This window comes from Vespa crabro, chromosome 9 (assembly GCF_910589235.1).
Source record: "Vespa crabro chromosome 9, iyVesCrab1.2, whole genome shotgun sequence".
Lineage (NCBI taxonomy): Eukaryota > Metazoa > Arthropoda > Insecta > Hymenoptera > Vespidae > Vespa > Vespa crabro.
In genome coordinates this window covers 4110001-4130756 of record NC_060963.1, presented here as the reverse complement: position 1 = coordinate 4130756, position 20756 = coordinate 4110001, and the positions used below count along the sequence as shown (strand labels likewise).

The 20756-nt window shown below is 32.9% G+C and overlaps 1 long non-coding RNA gene across 1 annotated transcript in view; it reads right to left on the bottom strand.

Moving 5' to 3' along the window:
• Window positions 1–15994: 15994 nt before the first annotated feature.
• Window positions 15995–20756, bottom strand: part of LOC124427167 — a 24784-nt gene continuing 20022 nt past the window's right edge. Inside the window, exon 4 of the long non-coding RNA XR_006942881.1 lies at window positions 15995–16611. This is a non-coding gene — a long non-coding RNA (uncharacterized LOC124427167). The remainder of the gene's footprint in view (window positions 16612–20756) is intronic.

The following is a 20756-nucleotide window of genomic DNA, read 5'->3' as shown; positions in this document are numbered from 1 at the left end:
CACCACCAAAAGCGAAGGACATAACGAAGAGAGAATAAACGAAAGACACACAATCTCCGTAATGGGAGACCGCAAAAAATGGCGTGAATAGAGGATTCCGAGGACGAGAATGAGAAAAAGAGAGAGAGAGAGAGAGAAAGAGAGGGAAAGAGAGAAAAAGAGAAGAAAATCGTCGGAGTCTATGTCGAGTTCGCACGCCGCGACGTGAATGCCAGAGGCTCGCGACTGTGTGTAATTAAAAAGTAGAAACGTAGACGGAAATTGTTGACGCTGAAGTTCCGGAGACGCTGAGCCCCTATTCCCTCCCTCTTTTTACCATTTCTTCTCCCCCCCTTTCTTTTTTCTTCTTTTTGCATTTTTCTTTATTTTCCTTTTTTTTTTCCTTCTTTCTCTTTTCTTTTTTTTTCACTTTTTTTCTTTTTCGTTATCTCCTTCTCTTTTTCTTTTTTTTTTCCTTTCGCGCTTTTGTTTTCGTTTGCAGGCTTTTGCCTACCAATCTTCTTTCTATTTCTCGTTTCTATCACCTCACTCTATTTTTCCTAATCTACGGGAAATAATTCTCTTGACGTCCAATGCAATTCTTTTTATTTTCTAACGAGGTAACAACTTATATATATATATAGATATATCTGACGTCAGCGAAAAGGAAAAAAAAGAAAAAGAACGAAAGAAAAGAAGAGAAGAGAAGAGAAAGGAATAGGAAAGGAAAAGAAAGGAAAGACAATGAAAAGCTCGAAAAATCCATTTTTCAAAATATAGAAATTCAATTTTGTTTTATTTCTCTCTTACAAGAAATAAACCAAGTATCGTCCATTGCTTTTCTCTTCCTATATATATATATATATATATATCTTTCTCTCTCCATCTATCTATCTATCTATCTTTCTTCCTCTTTCCTTTTTATCTTTATTTCCTTTTTGTTTATTTCTTTTTTCGATATATGAAAAGATTCGCAAGCGTAGCAGAAAAACGCGAAATATCGAGAAATTCGCGGGCACGTTTCGCTGAGAAAGTTGCGTTTTCGAATATCACGAAGCACCTCGCAACTATCTCTCTCTCTCTCTCGTTGAAATTTATTCGTCCAACGTCCGTATACTTTCTCGGATTTATACATGCATATTTTTTTGTTGCACTCACAAAATCTCTTCTGATTCCTCCGTTATGATTTATCGATACTATTGCGATATATCGGACATAAGTAAATAAGTAAATAACTAAAGTAACGAGTATCATGAGTATCACGCAAGATAAAATTGAATATTTCAGTTCTTACAGTTCTTTCGTAGCTTTTAAATATGACCGGAACAATCGAGCGTACATTATCATTTTCAACTTACAAATTATCAATTTGAATTTATTATCGATCGATCGTTCTAACTTCCTTAACGTTAAATCAATATCTCAATGGAATCCTATAATGAAATGATCGTCGTTAAGATTAAAAAAAAAAAAAAAAAAAAAACAAAAAAAAACAAAAAAAATAAAAAAGAGAGAGAGAGAAGCGGAAAAATAGAAAGAGAAAAAAAGAAAAAAGAAAAAGGGTATTTTTTAATGGTTAATCGATGCTCGCTGAACTAAAGATAAGGATCGTTCGAACGTTTATTACTATCGGAATACCATGACGTTTCATTGAAAGAAAGAAAGAAAGAAAGAAAGAAAGAAAGAAAGAAAGAAAGAAAGGAAAAAAGGAAGAAAGAAAAAAAGAACGAACGAATGAACGAAAGAAAGAAAGGAACGAAAAAAAGGAAGGAAAGTAAGAAGGAAATGAAAAAAAAAGGGGCAAAAAAAGAAAAAAGTAGAAAAGCTAAGGAAAAGGATCGGAGTTAGTAAAGGAGAAGAAAAAATAGAAAAAGACAAAAAAAAAAAAGATATAGAAAAAAAAAGGCCCAACAGTTAATTCTCCTAATAAAAATCTCCAAAGGGAGCTATTTTTACGAAGAAGTAATCGTCAGTGAGTCGAGAAATGCGGGTGCCCCTTTAACGGTTCGACTATCCTTTCAACGAAAGCTTTATCGGAAAGTTAAAGCTCTGCTGCCAGAATGACGACGGCCAACCCACTCACCCACCCTCTTTCTCTCTCTCTCTCTCTCTCTCTTTCTGTTCAGATAAAAAAAGAAAAGAAAAAGAAAAGAGAAAAAACTTCAACGTCCTGCTCTCGGCAATTTCTACGCGATAATATATTAAGCGACCGATAAGGTCGTACGCTATGGCGAGGACATCGAATAATAAATAGCCAGAATAAGAGAGGGAAAAAGAGAGAGAGAGAGAGAGAGAGAGAGAGAATATGGTGTTCGAACGAACAAAATGTTAAGGTCGACGATAGTTCTGTCGTGAACATGATGAAAAACCACGATTATCCGACACACTGTATTTCCTCGGATAAATCTCTAACTTGTTACTCGAACGAGATACATTTTGTGTAACCTTTATACATTTTCTTTTCGAGAAGAAACGTTTATTATCAACCTTCTAATCCCTCCTCGATGCACCCAATTTTACTGGATATAATCCTACTCGTTCGTCATAATTGAATAAAACTGAACGACTAACGCTGAAACTTTCCGAAGAGAATAATGAGACATTATTTTCCTCGAATGTACCAAACCATGAATATTACATAACGATTAATAATATGAATCTTAAGAGAGAAAGAGAAATATAAGAACCAATTAAGAAAAAAAAAAACAAGAAAAAAAAAAATTAAAAGAAGTATCCATATCGTATTAGGATCGTCGATAAATTGTAAAGAAACTTTGAATCCCCGTTTATCAACTTGACAAACGAGAAGATATGTCAGGAATGTCTGGAATCGTTTCCAAAAGATCTCCTCCCTCCTTTCGAAGTCATTTAATTATGGTAATGAGACATTAAGAATATCGACGAAGAGAATCACCATATAACGTTCGAAATTGAACATCGATCGGATCGTCGACAACGACGAAGACGATGACGACAACGACGACGACGACGACGACGACGGCGACGACAACGACGAGGACGAAGGGAATCGTTCCGTCTGCCTTCCATTTTAGTTGCCAAATAAAATTGATATTAAGATCTGGAAAGATTGAGTAGACTTTGAAGGAAGGATATTTAACGAAGGTTACATTCACATTTTCTCTCTCTCTCTCTTTCTCTCTTTATTACTCAGTTATTTTATTCGTAAAGAAAATAAATGAGAAAGCATTAGTTGATATCCATTCTTTCTGGGCCGCCATTATACTTTTTCTCTATCATGGTCTATCCACGTGTAATGATACGAATGAAGTTAATTAAGAAATGAAAAGGAAAAGTATATGTAAGGAAAGAAAGAAAGAAAGAGAGACAGAGAAAGAGAGAGAGAGAGAGAGAGAGAAAGACCAAGGGATGGAAGAGACTCAGAAATCTAACCTCAAAGTGGCACCATGGGAAAGCTTTCGACGTGATACTCAAGTAATTACGTAGGGTCTAGAAATACCGTGTCTACCATCGGCGCCATTTCTCCTCTTCATCATTCCCGTTCTTCTCCTTCGTATTCTGGGAAACTCCCTAGGAACGCCAGGAGTCCTTCGTGCGTCTCCAATTAAGGGCTACGCACGATCGTGGAAGCTCTCGAGTTACGATGAAGCGTACTCGTACGAGTGTCTCCTACGACGACAACGACGACGACGACGACGACGACGACGACGACGACAACGACAATGATGACGATGACGTAGACAACGACGATACTAGCGAATAGGATGTCTGTTGAAAGGGTGGCAAGTACTCGTACAAGACTTCGTTAAGAGGCATCCCTCTAGAACATCAAACGTGACAACGTCTAATATTATGTGCATAAAGGGTAGAGGGTATCTTAAAAGTATGCGAAATACGTTGAAAAGGGCATGGTCATAAAGGGATCTACCTTTCTGTTCATTAATCTTCTATCTTATATTCTAAACATAAAATTTTCATTATTATATTATATTATATTATATTATATTATATTATATTATATTATATTATACTATATTATATAATAATTGCATTATTTGATAATATCAGAAAATATGAAGAATAGTTTGTCGACGTATATAAACAATGTTATCGATCAATTTGTTCCTTACGATAATTAAACGATTATATCTCGTATTATATATTCGTCGATTTTTATCTTACCTATAAAAATAATCTAAGAATAATATTCCTTCATTTATTATATCATCGAAGGACACCATCATCACAACCACCATCACCATCACCAATCACCAATCACCACTATCACAATCACCGATAATATCAACGAAAAAATCGATTAAATATTTCTCATTAAACGATAGATCCAATGGGAAAAGATCATTTCTTAATGTCGTGCTTATTATCCTGTTTATTACGATCTTAATACGTTGAACGTCGATAAATGACTAAACCAAAGTGACTCATGAAACCGACGACGAGTCGCACGATACAAACATTCTCTGTCTGACCTTTTGTGTTTATTTTTCTTCCTTTCTTCCTTCCTTCTTTCCTTCGTTCGTTCGTTCGTTCATTCGTTCGTTGTTTCGTTCATTGGTTCGTTCGTTCGTTCGTTCTTCTCCTTTTTTTTCATTATTATAATAATAATAATAATAATAATAATAATAATAATAATAATAATATAATAATAATAATTATTATTAAATATAATTATTTATATAATTAATTATATTATTAAATATTATTAATATAATTATTATATAATAATAATAATAATAATTATTATTATTATTATTATTACTAAAAATGACTCTCGCACACTGATTCGTAAGCTCGCGGTAGAAAATTCGTGGATTGAATCGAATAGAGTGCGGCATGGAAATGTAAAACGTACGACGGCGAGGGACGACGGCGTGCCACGAGGTTGGTAATTACTTGATGAAAAAAACCGGGTCAGTTAGCTTACACCGACAAACTTTATCCTTTTCTCTATGCCACTGTTGAGAAACTCTTGCCCCTCCCTCCTCTCCAACCCTCCCACCGCCGCCCCCACCGTAGCCTTGTTTATACCGTATATACATAAATACATATATACGCGTATATTTTATATGTATATATATTACGAGATGTATTATTATTTGCAATGAGTACGTTTACTCGTTATCATATTTTCTCATCGTACAGGTTTGTTTAATTCGAGATACAAGAGAAAGAAAAAGAATGAAAAAAGAAGAAGAGAAGAAGAAAAGAAAAAAAATATATATATATATATATATATATATATATAATAAATAAATAAAAGAATTATGAAAGTTGTGTTATCGAGAACGAGTAAATTTTTGTATCTTAGTTTTTACGTACGTTTCAATTTTTATTGGAACAGAAAAAGAAAAGGAAAGAAAGAGAAAAAGAAATAGAAAAAGAAAAGAAAAACAGAAACAAATAATATTTTCATTTGAAACCACTCATCCTGTATATTTTCATCGGATAACTCTTTTCTAGTACGAGCTAATGAAAATTGCGGCATGGAAAACCGAATGTGCGGTTAAAATATGAAAATCTCTTCTTTTGCTATCTGGCAAAAGTTAACTCTGCTATCCGGTATATTTTCTTTTTTGTTAAAGTCGTATGAGAAAGAGAGAGAGAGAGAGAGAGAAAGAGAGAGAGAGAGAGAGAGAGAGAGAGAGAGAAATATATATATATATATATACATATATAAATAAACTGACCGAAGCTGAATGAAGCCACGAAGTTGACTTCATTTGAATTTTTTACTCCCCTTCTTCTTGATCTTCCTCTGCCAGCTTCTCTCTCTCTCTCTCTCTTTCTCTCTGCTGATACCCTTTCGACTGTTGCCTATTCTTCCCAACGGAAAAAGTTTTTTCATTAACGTGTATGTCAGCATAGATGAATAATTAGTACAAGCACATTGCGGTCATCTCGAAATTACGAAGGCATCAAGGACGTATATACATACATATATATATATATATATATATATATATATATATATATGTATATGTATATTTATATGTATTTATATACGTATATACGTATAGTCAGAATTTTTCAATATTAAGAAAAATTACAATGTTATAAAATAGAAGAAAAAAAATTTTTCCCTTTGTTTGAAATGATAATAACAAAAGATTCGTATTGAAATCATACGATAAATTGAACTCTCGTATTTTTCATCTTTTCAAACTTTTATTCGGTCCTTTTTAAAAGAAAACTTTGGAGAATAAAGAAGGGCTAAGAGTAAAAAAAAGCTTATAAGAAGTGGACTTAGGTGAGTTCATAAAATATCCTGCCTAATCAAAAGTTTTCAACGTGTACGAATTATAGACGCCCCGGGAACATAAAAATCTCGTACCTACCTATTGTTAACAGACACTTTCTCTATCTCTCTTTTTCTCTTTCTCTCTCTTTCTTTCTTCTTCTATATCTATATATTTTTCATCCCTTACAGTTATCATATAAAAAAAATCTTTTAATTCCAATTACCTCATAAATTATATTCAATGTACACCATTGTAAGTAAAGATCGTAAAAAGAAAAGAAAGAAGCAGAAAAAGAAAAACAACACACACAAATACACTGTCGCAGAAGTATGGAAGTTAAAAAAAAGAAAAAAAAACGAAATCAAATCAAATCAAATCAAATGAAATCAAATCAATAAAGCACGTAACCAAAAGTAAATCAATACATATTCCATAATTATAAACTAATAATATTACGTTAAAACAAAAAAAAAAAAAAAAATAAAAACGAAAAGAAAAGAAAGAAGGAAGAAAAAATAACACCAACACTAACAGACATTGAGATCATTTATTTATAAAAAATATACGGTAACCTATTTGAAAACAAAAAAAAAAAAAAAGAAAAAAAGAAAAAAGAAACAAGAAAAAAAAAGAAGAATAAGGAAAAGAAATGATACGAGAGAACAACAAGTTAAGAACGAGCATTAGCGATTAGTATGAATGAAAATTTATTAAATACCCGTACATACGTAAATAAATATACGTAAATAAATATTCGTAAATCAAATATTTGGGAGAAAACGCGTGTCCGAACATTAATGGAGGGCAAAGTTAAAAGAACAAGAAGGATGAGGAGAAAGGATGGTTGAATAAGAGAGAGAGAGAGAGAGAGAGAGAGAGAGAGAGAGAGAGAAAGAGAAAGAGGGAGGGAGGGGGTGGCCGTCAGTCATAAAAATTTTCCTCCAAGTGAGTCAGGAGGTTTTGAGAGCTAATTAAAGTTCCCAAGAGGGCTGGTAGACCTCTCACGAAGTTTCATCGGAGTGAAAAGTTAGCCGAGGTCGGGACATGCTCGACGTTAATCCATGGCGGAGGCTCGAATATATCCACTACTACCACCACCACCACCACCACCACCACCATCACTACTGCTGCTGCCATCACCACCACCACCAACAGGAATCCCACTACCCCTTCTCGTTGAAATATCGCGAGATTTAACGAATATTCTTGCGCGTCCTTGTAAGCTCGCTCTCTTTCTCTCTCTCTCTCTCTCTCTCTCTCTCTCTGCACCCTTCCTCGTCTCATCGTTTTAACCCCTCTCTCATACCATCTCTAGTTTCCCTACCCTAATAGTATAACTCCTACACCATCGAAGGATTTAATGTCAAACGAACAATTGGAAGTAATTAACCATGTCGATTTTATCGGTACTAATTGTCGTCGATAGACGCATTTTCAACAAGATATCAAACTCTTCTCGTATTTCGTATAACGAGCGAATGCTGTTGTACATTTTATAAATTGTCGATCTGTGATTCACTTACGAATAAAACACGTATGTACGTACGTAGGTATCTATGCTATGTTTGCGCACGTTAACGTATGTATGTATGTACGTATTCGTATATATTTACATTCAGCATACTATTTGACAAGATTAATTAAACTTGAAATCGTGTTATTTCCAATAGATATCGTTCACGGCAAAGAATCGATATTGTCGAGTATACATTATTCGAATATTTTTGATGGTGTCACGTGTATCACGTTAAATATCAAAGAATAAAAGCGTGCTCGATTTCAAGATAAAAATAAGTATTGATCTCTCTCTCTCTCTCTCTCTCTCTCTCTCTCTCTCTATTTCTCTCTCTCTCTCTCTCTTTCTCTCTCTCTTTCGCTCTGTCTGTTTCCCTCTTTCTCTCTTTATTTCTCTTTATTTTCTTTATATTTCATTTTTTTTCATTTTCTTACACCATAACGTAAGGTGAAAATTTTCCACGAATAAAGGGAAGAAAAGTAAAATTCTGGATAACCGAGAAACTTCTTTTTCTGCGAAATTACGGCCTCCACGGCCGCGACGCGGCCGGTGGAGGACTGATTTATCGAGCTATAAATCACATTAATGCACACTTTTTAGTTTCATGAGAGAAATTTAAGTAAATGAGAGCAAGTGCGAGAGGGAGAAAGAAAAAGAGAGAGAGAGAGAAAAAGAGAGAGAGAGAGAGAGATACAGAGAGAGAGAGAGAGAGAGATAGAGAAAAAAAAAATAAAAGAACTTCGTGTTACGCGAAGAACGGTTGGGATGACAAAGGCCGACAGGAAATTAATATCATATAATGTGGCTAGTAGTTGGCGAAAGGTCGTCGAATAATTTAAACACATTTGACGTTACCCAATAGATCCTAAAAAACACCTGTACCTTCAACATTTACTCGCTGAAGCGAAAATTGTAAAAAGAGGGAAAAAAAAAAGATAGAAAAAAAAATTACTATAGAAAAATACACTCAAAAAAAAGAGTACATCTTTTCGAATACTCTCTCTCTCTCTCTCTCTCTCTCTCTCTCTCTCTCTCTATCTATCTATCTATCTATCTATCACCCTCTCTCTCTCCAAAAAAAAGATAGCTGCACATATATATATATATATATATATATAGAATGAGAGAGAGAGAGAGAGAGAGAGAAAGAGAGAAAGACAGTAAATAAAAAAATATTCGAAACGACCCCCATCGTACGTGATATTTTTTTTCAAACATGCCGCTGAAGCATCGATCCGTAATTGAATTATTAAACGGTAAAGTGAAGTGAATCCGTTTATTTCAATATCACCCGAACAGAATATTTCCTATGATGTCGTTAAAGGCCTTCGATTGATGATAACTCGTTAACAAATTATTTTCTTTCTCGTTTCTCGAGCTACTCTCGTAAACATTTACGAACGAACAGTGTATAACAATTTTCAAAAACGAGATTATTACACAGGAGACTACGGCCTACATTACACATCGTCTGATCGGTATCATATGTTTGTCGAGTTTCCTAACCAACTCTCTCTCTCTCTCTCTCTCTCTCTCTCCCTCTCTCTCTCTCTCTCTCTCTGTGTTAAACCTATGATCGACAAATATAGAACGTTACTGCGGCTACGCGTTACATGCACCGGGAATAAGCCTTCGCAAATAGTGACATTAATTGTCTACGCTACGTCCTGTTTGCATGCTATTATTCAGAATAATCGACGACTATTGGTAGCCCTATGTCGTTGAAATTCATGACCATGTTAAATGTCGAATACGTTAGTACGTAGATCCATTTCTATTTCTAACAATAAGTTTCAAGGAAACATATACTATGATTTAGCAAAAGTCATGGTGAAACAATAATCTATTATTTATTAATGTATATATATATATATATTAGGAATCTATAATTATTAATATATTACTATCGTTTATCGTAAACATAGAAATTGGAGGAATAGGAAAAGAGAATCCTGCGAAATTAATAACGATAACAATGTGAAACTAAATAAAGTTTCATGGTATTACTATTATAAATATAATATTAAGAATTATTTAAAGTTATTCAAATGCAAGTGAATAATTAACATATCTGAACAACGATGGAACATTAAATTCACTGCATTAACATACCTAAACATCGGCAAGACATTAAATTCAACGTTCGGTCGGTATCTATTTACGTTGGAACGTCGAATATAGCTTACTCATCCTCCCTCTCTCTCTCTCTCTTTCTCTCTCTCTTTCTATCTCTCTCTCTCTCTCTCTCTCTCTCTCTCTCTCTCTCTCTCTCTCTCTCTCTCTCTATCTCTCCCTTTCTCGAGTCGTGCGAAACACGTGTCTCAAATTCAAATTGAAAGGGGGATCAAACAGCGTGGAACGGTGGGGAAACACGATCGCTTCTGTACTCGAGTCACTCCAAGATAGAGATAGAGAGATAGATAGATACATAGAGAGAGAGAGAGATAAATAGAGAGAGAGAGAGAGAGAGAGATGGAGTAGGACTCTAGCATGGCCCAATTTTCGTCGTGAGATTGCGATCAGGTGACCGTAAAACGTATACGCGAGGTAGAGAATTTCGTGGGATAGATAGGTGGTGAGTTACTCTCTCTCTCTCTCTCTCTCTCTCTATTTCTCCCTCTCTATCTATCTCTCTCTCTCTTTCTGTTCGCTCAACACATCTTCAAGTCCCCGCTCCCAAAGCCGGCCTATCATCGAAATGGCTGGGGATTCGAGCATCTGCCCAAGCGGATATCGTATTTACGATATTACACTTGGCCCGTCTGGTAACTGCTTTAACAGTACGATGTCGTTTGCCATTGCAGAAAGAAAATAACAGCGACAGTAACAGCAACAATCGGGTACTATCAATGAACGAATGAACGAACGAATGAAAGAATGAGGAAACAAACAAGCAAACAAAGTAAATCATCTGGCAAGGACTAAAAAACTTGCTGTTATATTGGGGGAAACTTGATTTCTTTTCTACTCTTTATCGATCTCAAACTACTACCCTTCGACTAATCATCCCTTCGAGCTTATTTTCTTATATGCCTTCGACGTTTATCGGTTTGGAAAGTTTTCTTCTTCTTCTTCTTCTTCTTCTTCTTCTTCTTCTTCTTCTTCTTCTTCTTCTTCTTCTTTTTCTTTTTTTTCTTCGATTATGTTCAAGATAACGCTTGTTAAATTATCTTGTTAAATGTTATCTTGTTAAACATTTTTGTTAATATCTTATTAAATATATGTAATTAAATTTCCTCGATAATTAGATAAAGGATAATAAATATATGAGAGGATTATTTTTCCTTCGAGGAAAATGTTATATTGTTTGATCTGACAAATATCTTCGGATCATTTTGATTGAGAATAACTTTTTTTTCTTTTTAAAATTTCAATTCTAATAAAACTTTTCTTTTTCAATTTATTCTAATGAATATCTAATAAATGAATATCGAACGATATTAAAGATAGTTAACTATTAGAGATCGTAACTGCATAACTATTCTCTTCAAAGAGATATATCCTTTTGTGTTGAGTATTGAAGGTTGAAAGGGCTAACCAAAAAGTCATTTCTGAAAGTTCGTTCGATCTCGAAATCTATCGCGTTTGGAACAATGCTCGTCAAATGAGATGGCGAAGGCAATCGAGCGAGATCCGATAGCCCGCACGATTCTATCCTTTTCGCCGTCACGATCATCCCTCTCTCTCTCTCTCTCTCTCCCTCTCATTCTCTCTCTCATTCTCTCTTCTACCTTTTCTCGCTTTGTATTTACTCTGACCTACGTGATTTTCCACAGTGCAAACTGCACGGAATGCACAAATGCTCGAGAAAATAGATATCGCCGTTGAGAGGTCAAACGGAAGACAGAACGTTTCAACCCCCTTCTCTATCTCTATCTATCTGTCTACCTATCTATCTATCTATCTATCTATCTATCTATCTATCTATCTATCTATCTATCCGTCTATATATACATATATATATATATATATATATATATATATCTCCCTCTTTTTCATCGGTCATGATTTCTCTATACGCGAACACGGAGCTCCGCGATTGACGCTTTCAATTCGCCGTGCGAAACTTTGCTCTGCCAAAACCGGACTCGGTGCCGTTTCGTTATTCCCAAAGCTCCCGCTTGATGCAACGGCAACGATTTGAAAAGAACTGCGGACATGGTAAATGGAAGAGTACGTTCAATCGACATACCTTTTTCTTTTTCTTTCTGTCTGACCCTTCGTTCGAAACATTTTTCCTACGACGCGACGACGGTGTTACGTCGGGATAACTCTTCCGTATTTTGTCAAATAGGGGAAAAAAAAGCTTTAACGTTCGAATAAAAAAACAAATTATAGATAATATATATATACATAATAGTCAATTATAATGATAATAATCAATATATACCATAATCTATTATAACAATTAACGTTAATGAATGATAATTTTTCTTTAACAAATGATATTCATTAATTAATTATAAATATGAAAAAAAGTTCAATATATATAATACATAAAAACACACATACACACACACATATACATATTAATATAACGCATAAACATACATATATATATATATATATATATATATATATATATATATATATATATATATACATTTATATATTATCTGATTTCAATCTGTGATATGCAGAATTTATATGATCTTCAAAGACCATCAATTATTCATAATTATATTTCAATATGATTCGAGATATAAATAATGAACACGTGGTATGTTCATTTTATTAATTAATTATCTATATATTTAATTTTGATAATTAATTATTTATAATTTGATAATTAAGTTGCTATATTACATTATCTTTGAATTCATAATAAATGTTTTCTGTAATGTATGACTCCAACTGAATGTCGAAAGAAGTTTATAATGAGAGATCCAAAAGAGTATCGATTCTCTCATTTTATCTCTCCTTTTCCTATCCTCCCTTTCTCTCTCTTTCTCTCTCTCTCTCTCTCTCTCTCTCTCTCTCTCTCTCGAAGTTCGTTGAAAAATTTTACTTCAGCATAGTTTAACCTTCGCTTCCTTCTCACCCTCGGTGAGTTCCAAATATCTACCAACTTTATCCATGGCCATTGATAGAGGTAATAACTCACTCCCATTTTTACGAGTAGAAGTGATCGAGAGATCATCTTCGATCGTTGAACGTGCCTATGGGAAATACACTTACGTACGTATAACACACACTCACACACACACACACAAGTTCTCTAATATGAGACATTTAAATATTTTGAAAACAAACCATTTTTAAAAAGGAAATGTAAAACAGAAATTGTTCCATTTTTTGGAAGTAAACATAACAGCGTTATTTATTTCTGATTCGGTGGACGTGATACGGCAAAACGAGACAAGATTATGGATTTCATGATTCAGAAATAAATGATGTTCGTTTCATTCTAAACTAAACAACTTTTGTTCCAAACTTTCTTTTCGAAAATCAAGATATTTAGGTGTATCAATTTTTTGTGAAAAAAATTCACCCTCCAGATACGCGTTCGATGATAAAAAAAAAAAAAAAAAAGAAAAAAGAAGAGAATTTATCAACGTAAAGAGTAAATCGATCATAATTTATTTTCGAATATCCTAAAACTCTGATTACATTTAAAACAAGATATGAACACATAATACAAAGAAAAAAAAAAAAGAGAAAAAAAAAAAGAGAAAAAAAAAAAGAAAAAGAAAGAAATTGATTGAATCTACGTGAAACGTTAAAAGTATGATAAGAAGCTTTACCTCTTGATATTATTAATATATTGTTTCGCGTAAATCAATCTAAAGATGGTTTTACTCTGATGCATCTTTAAAACCCACGACGAGCTTAGATAGGTCGACTTTATATTTTCCTCAGGGCATCGACATTAATCCGTCAATTAAATCGACGTGATAGTAAATAAATTCCACGTTAACCTTATTTTTCATAGAGTACAATATATCTTTTTTTTTTTTTTTTTTTTTTTTTTTTTTTTTTTTTTTTTTTTTTTTTTTTTTAATACAATGAAGCCTGTACCGTTCAATATTATATTTTGTATGCTTTATGTTCCTCTTTTTTTTCATTTTTTTTTTTTTTTTTTTTGTTAATCCTAACAATAAATATCTGAAAAAAATTGACGGAAACGAAAAAATATTCTCGAATAGGTTCATATTTCATGTTTACTCTAATACGAATTATTATAAAATATAATGAAAGCCGATTCATTCAATTTCGTTTGTTTTTCGTTTTCTGTTTTCTCTTTAATTTTGATTATCTCCTTCTTTCTTCCTCTTTCCTTTTATTTCTTCTTGTTTTATTATTAATGGAAAAAAAAAAAAATATATAAATGAGCATAAATTGATAGAAACAAGAGATTTCCTCGAATACTCCCATATTTCGTGTTTACTCTAATACAAATTATTATTCACATTCCATTCCAATGTGGATAATTCTGACAATGGTAGATCCAAATAAATTTAATATAATTCGAGCAAAAGCAGAAAATGAATGAACATGGTAATAACAATTCCTCCATATACTCGTAATATACAAAATAGAATTTTTAATTAAATAAAAAGTTCATTTTTTGATTGGTTAATCTCTTTCTCTCTTAATCTTGACGCACTTTAATAAATGCTTCCAAAAGTATATATCTAAATCAGAGATTGATAATATTTTTTCATTAAAAAATATACGCCATAATAGACTAAAACTTATGACAAAAGGGAATTTAATCGTAATTTTTTCTTAAATGAAGTAGAAATTATAAATTTAAAATATAAATTTCAATATAGATAATTATTTTTAATGAATTTATTAATGAACGACAAAATTCTATTTATCATGTTTTAAGAGAATTTTTTTTCTTTTTTTTGTTTTTTCTTTCTTTTTCTTTTTTTTTTTCGTATAATATTTCATCGATAGCGACGGACACGTGAATATCAACATATTTTTAATAATAAAAGCGAGCAAAGATGGAACAAAAAGAAACCCATTCAGAATTTTATATATGTCTATATATATATATATATATATATCGTGAGAGTAAATATAATTCAATTATCATTCCAAGTTCCAACTCAATTTCAACAACGTACTTTGTCCAATTGAAAAGGCAAGATTTTATAATTAGAATCGAACCCGGAATCTCTAATTGTACCAAACCAAAGTCTATAGAGAAATGGAAATTCCTCTCTCCTTTTCGACAATTGCAATATCGAAATGTAATAGTGGTAAAGTAGAAAATATAGCTAACGTAGTGTTGTACAAGCTTGGTTTACAACTTGTTACAGTAACTCGAGAATATAGATAGAGAAGTTACATCGATGATTCGCATTCATTATTGGTTATACTAGTTTCACAGTTCTCATATTGTAATTTGTATTAGATAAATAAATGTAAATTCTCTCTCTATCTCTCTCTCCCTCTCTCCCTCTCTTTCTCTCTCAATAACACAGTTCACTGATCAAACTTTCGAGCATATTTGTAATGCGTTAATAAAAAGCAAATATTATATATAAGTAGATATTTTATAAAAATTCTTTTACTTTTCTTTTCTTTTTTGTTCGTTTATCCTTCATTTTATCACATCGCATTTCTTTCCCATCCACGCACTATCCTCGCCAAAGGGGAAATAAAGTTAACGCGAAATGGGGTCGTGATCCTGGGATTGAAATACTTCTGATCTAGGATATCTACTACTATCGGTTGGTTACTCCTTGCTGGTCGAAAACGAAAGGAAGAAGGATCGTACCAGACGATAGGCCAATCTACGACGTCTAAAACGAATCGGTCTACTTTTACGATTTGGCACAAGAGTAACATTCGTCAATGTTACCGATACATCTTTCGTTTAAGGCAAAATTTCCTCTAGAAATCGATTAACCTTATCCTCCAACCATCGAGACAATTAAATCGATTGATATCGAAATTATCCTTTATCGATTGTAACGAAGTTATTATTGAGAAAAAGAAAAAGAAGAAAGAAAAAAAAAACGAAAAAAAAGACAACAATAAATAATTAAAATATTAAATATATAATACATACATATTTACAATTAATAATTTAAATAATTATTAATAGGATTAATACTTTAATGATCATCCGAAGAAGAGAGAAAAAAAAAATCATTCCAAATAAAAATCGATAAGATCTTTGTAAATACAAAAGAATACAAGTTGAAAAGGGATAAACAAACTTGTGAACTTTTAAAAACGTACATATATTTATTCATATGCAAATAAAATAAAAGAAATAAAAGATACTTGTATATGTACATACATAAATGTGTGCTTAGATATATATATATATACGTAACAAGAGCCATGTTACTGTGGTGACTTTATGAAAAGACTATTCAATATAATATTTCTCACGGATGACGTGCGCATCGTTCTTCTTCTTTTTTTCTCTTTTTTTACGATATAGTAACCGAAAATGCGGCTCTTTTAACATGCATCGTAAACATTAGATTTCCCCCTACTATGATGCGTTCCTTTGTTGAAAGTTATATTTTCTTTCTTTTATATTTATTTTTCGAAAGTAAAATAGAACGAAATTTAGGTCAATAAATATCTCTCGCGATGCGGTAACGTACGAATCCCGAGCACGTGAATTTCGTTATCCCACCATCAACCCGCTGCCGCCCCTCTACTCCGCCCTCTCCCATACACACCCCCAACTAACCCATCATACTTTTTTTTCATTCTCTGCTCTTTCTTCCTTTTTAAGCCATTTTTATTTTCCTCTCTTTCTCTCTCTCTCTCTCTCTTCTCCTCTCTCCTGCCCCTCCTCCCCCCCCCCTCTCTCTCGCTTTTTTCTTCCTTTGTCTAGCTCGCTTTACGCCGCTTACGAGATTGCAATATCGCGAAGTGCGGTTCCGATTTTGTAAGTCCCTACGAAAAAAAAAAAAGAAAATATATATATATATATATATATATATATATATATATGTAACACTTGAACTAGATCACAGAATACTTTTGAAGATTTATTAATGATTCAGTTTGAAAAATTTCTATCGACATTCGGGATATATTTTGTCGACAAAAAAAATCCGACGATTCTATATTGAATTAAATAAAAAGATAAAAAGAGAATTAGAAAGAAAAAAAAAAAATAAAAAAATAAAGAAAAAGAAAAAAAAACGATGGAAAACAAAGCAAACCAAAAGCCAAAACAAAATGAAAAAAAAAAAAAAAAAAAGAGAAAGGAAAAGAAGAAAATTGTCAAAATAGTTCACATTCGGTATTTTGTACTCGACGAGTAGAGAGAAAGAGAAAGAGAGACAGAGAGAAAGAGAGAGAGAGAGAGAGAGAGAGAGAGAGAGAGAGAGAGAGAGAGAGAGTGGAAGGGAGGTGGGAGAGAGAGAAGGATGGAAAAAATCCCTCAATTCTCTTTTCTCGTCGACTCTCATAGATAGTGTATGTACTGTACTAAACAGAAAATCCATTATCGAAGGTTATCGACATGACGAACATCCTAGAATGAAAATTTTCAAATATTCCAGCTGAAAGATCTTCGACTATTCGCACGTTAAAGGGGAGTGAGAAAAGAACAAACAATAAAAAGAAGAAGGGAGATATAGGTAGGTAGGTAGGTAGGTATCAGAGAGGGTGGATATATATCACGATTCGAACAATAAACCTCTCTCTCTTTCTCTCTCTCTCTCTCTCTCTCTCTCTCTCTCTCTCTCCTTTTTCTCTTTTTCTTTTTCTCTTAACCGCAAAATATCTCAAACGTTGTTGTTTTTTACCTTTTTTTCTTTCTTTTCCTTCCTTTCCTCTCTCTCTCTCTCTCTCTCTCTCTCTCTCTTTCTCTCTTTTTCTTTTTCTCGAAAAAAGGAATGAAATTTATGAACTACGCTCCACTTCTGCCGCTTGTACGGACAGCCTTCTATAAACTAGTACGGTACTACGTGACCTCGTACCAATATCACCTAACAATAACATTCTTCGAACCAAATGTAAACTTTTCTTATAGACACAATTCTAGAAAGATCAAATAAGTTGTATATTGGTAACGCAAATTCGTTAATATATTAATACGATAACAAATGATAATTTTAATTAATAACGTAATATTAAAAAAAAAAAAAAAAAAAAACAAAAAAAATATATGATCTAAATGAGAGTAAAATTTAATAAATGAAAAAAAAATTTCTGCCTCTGTATCCTACAAATTATTAAAAAGTAATATATTATCTATAAATCAACAATATAATATGACAATTAATAATATAATAATAAATGAAATAATTAATTGACAATACAGAGTATAAATATATATACATATGTATATATAATAGATAAAACAAAAAAAAAAGGAAAAAGAATATTTTCTGATTTCGATATGATTCCTTTTATAATATCCGATAATAAGTTAATGATATTAAAATGTAATTGGTATAAAATTTATAATAACGTAACGGTAATGTGAATATTAAAAAAAAAAAAAATAACTAAATAAATAAATACTACAAATATTATAATACTATTATTTCATTCGAATTATTTGAAGTGGTTGAAAAAAAAAACAAAAAATAATAGACAAAGTACTTATTACATAAAAACATACATACATATATACATACATATATATATATATGTGTGTGTGTGTATGTGTATGTACATATGTATTTATACAAAGGCTAAAACGTTCGAGTTGCTTTTTATGTTAATGTACGTGGCACAAGCGACGCAAAGAGAAGCATGCACGCGTATTGTAAACCGGATTCGCGGAAACCGAAATATGGATGCAAAGAACGCCGTATAACCGGCGTATGTGCATACATTTATGCACCCTTTCCTCCCTTAACCCCCATCTACCCCACCTCTTGCGCATGAAGAGTAGCGTACGCATGCAAACACACTTGTATATAACATACGTACGTTGGTACGTAGGTAATACATATGTATGTATATGTATCATTCGTACGGATATGTACACAACGAATGCCACCGTTACATTTTACCGAAATTCCACGTTATAGTAGTAATGCCAAATCAAAAAGCGACAGAATGTAGGTACGAATATACATATATATATATATAGAAAGAGAGAGATAGATAGATACATGGATGGATAGATAGATAAAAAGAGAGAAAAAGAGAGAGAGACAAAGAAAGATTTTAGCTGCAGGAATACATTTTTTTCCAATTAAGAATTTCATCTTCCTCTCTCTCTCTCTCTCTCTCTCTCTCTCTCTCTCTCTCTCTCTCTCTCTCTCTCTTTCCCTCTAAATTTTTAATTGAAAATAAAAATGTGCTTTCAGAGTTAAAACCTTTCTATTGTACAAAATCTACCACTTATCTTATACTTATCTATATACTGTATATATATATATATATATATATATATATATATATATATATTCGTCTTATACGTAAGACCGTCGATTTAACCAAACGTTTTTACTTCTAAAAAGATGAGAAGAAAAGGAGGTAATTGTGAAAAAGTTTCTTTCAAGAATTACGACAACGAAAATCGTACAGACGCGATATGTGCTGTGAAAGTTTTCAAGTCTTAAGAAAACCACTTGGACTGACGATACTCGACCTTGCTATAGTTACTACTACTTTTATCCCTTTTCCTCCCCTCACCCTCATTTTCCTTCTCACTCTCTCTCTCTCTCTCTCTCTCTCTCTCTCTCTCTCTTTCTATCTATCTATCTATCTATCTCTCTCTTTCTCTTTTCCTCCTCCATTTTCATCGTTTCAAGAAAACGAGGAAACTTCTCCCACTTGGAATCCCACGGTGACGATTTTCCCAAATGTTATAAACTCCCCTTAAAACGATCGAACATTTCTACTATGATGGTGGATGGGGAGAGGATGGAGTTGGAGGAGGAGGTGGGGGTGGGTAGGGGGTAACTCGAACTAAAAGAAATCTTTAGATCAGACTTCGTGAATTTTCTTACGTGAGAAAATAAATGCTCGTGAAGTACATAGAGATATATACGCATATACGTATATACGTACATACGCACTCACTAACACATACATAAACATATACATACGCGTGAACACATAACTGGTAAATAAGAAAAGAGTAACCGGTTAGAAACTCCTCTTACGTACGAACTTACGACGTACCATTTGTTCTCAGCATGCCGAGAGAAAACAGTGTGAGCCCTTTCTTATCTCTTCCTCTCTCTCTCTCTCTCTCTCTCTCTCTTGCTCCTCTCTCACTATATCTCTGTCTCTTCCTCTCTCTCTCTCTCTCTCTCTCTCTCTATAACTAACTCTTAGCTCTTCTTAGCACGAAGTAAATAAAATCTGACCGATGACGATAATAAAGAGAACCACATGGTAGGTTCTTTTCTCTCCTTTTTTTTTTTTTTCATCGATGACCTTGTTATAGTTAGATACTTGGTTTATTTGTTAAGATAAAAAAACAGTAAATCATTGGTGTTACTTAAGTTCCTTAATATCTCTATTTTGCTTTGTTTTTTTACTCTCTATCTATCTCTCTTTCTCTTTTTCCCTCAGTGAGACTCAAAACGGAGCTTGCGTACTACCGCACTCAAAAAGGTATTCGTTTGCCAAACACAGACTGGTCAATCAAGCACCATTCAACGAATATAACAAAATAACGTGCGAAACGTTCTTTTTTTTTGCTAACCAACGACGCGCTTACACTGTACGACGATTTAACTAAGCGATACCATTCAATGATGTTCAATGTACGATTGAAAATCGAAAAAAGAAGAGAGAGACAGACAGACAGGTAGACAGATAGATAGATAAACAGATAGACAGATAGACAGATAGATAGATAAACAGATAGACAGATAGACAGACATTGAAAAGTAAATACAATAGCGTACATGAATAAATATATTTCTTAATTAGATATCAGATATTAAAATATACGAAATATTATCGTAAATCCTGATTGTAAATTTACAAGGCTGTTTGGATTAATAAAAAATGAATTTAATGAATTAATTACTCAATTCTCATTCATTTGCTATCGTATCATACCATAGTCTTTTGCAAAAATCATAAACTTTTTAAGCTCACTTCAACCATATAATTTG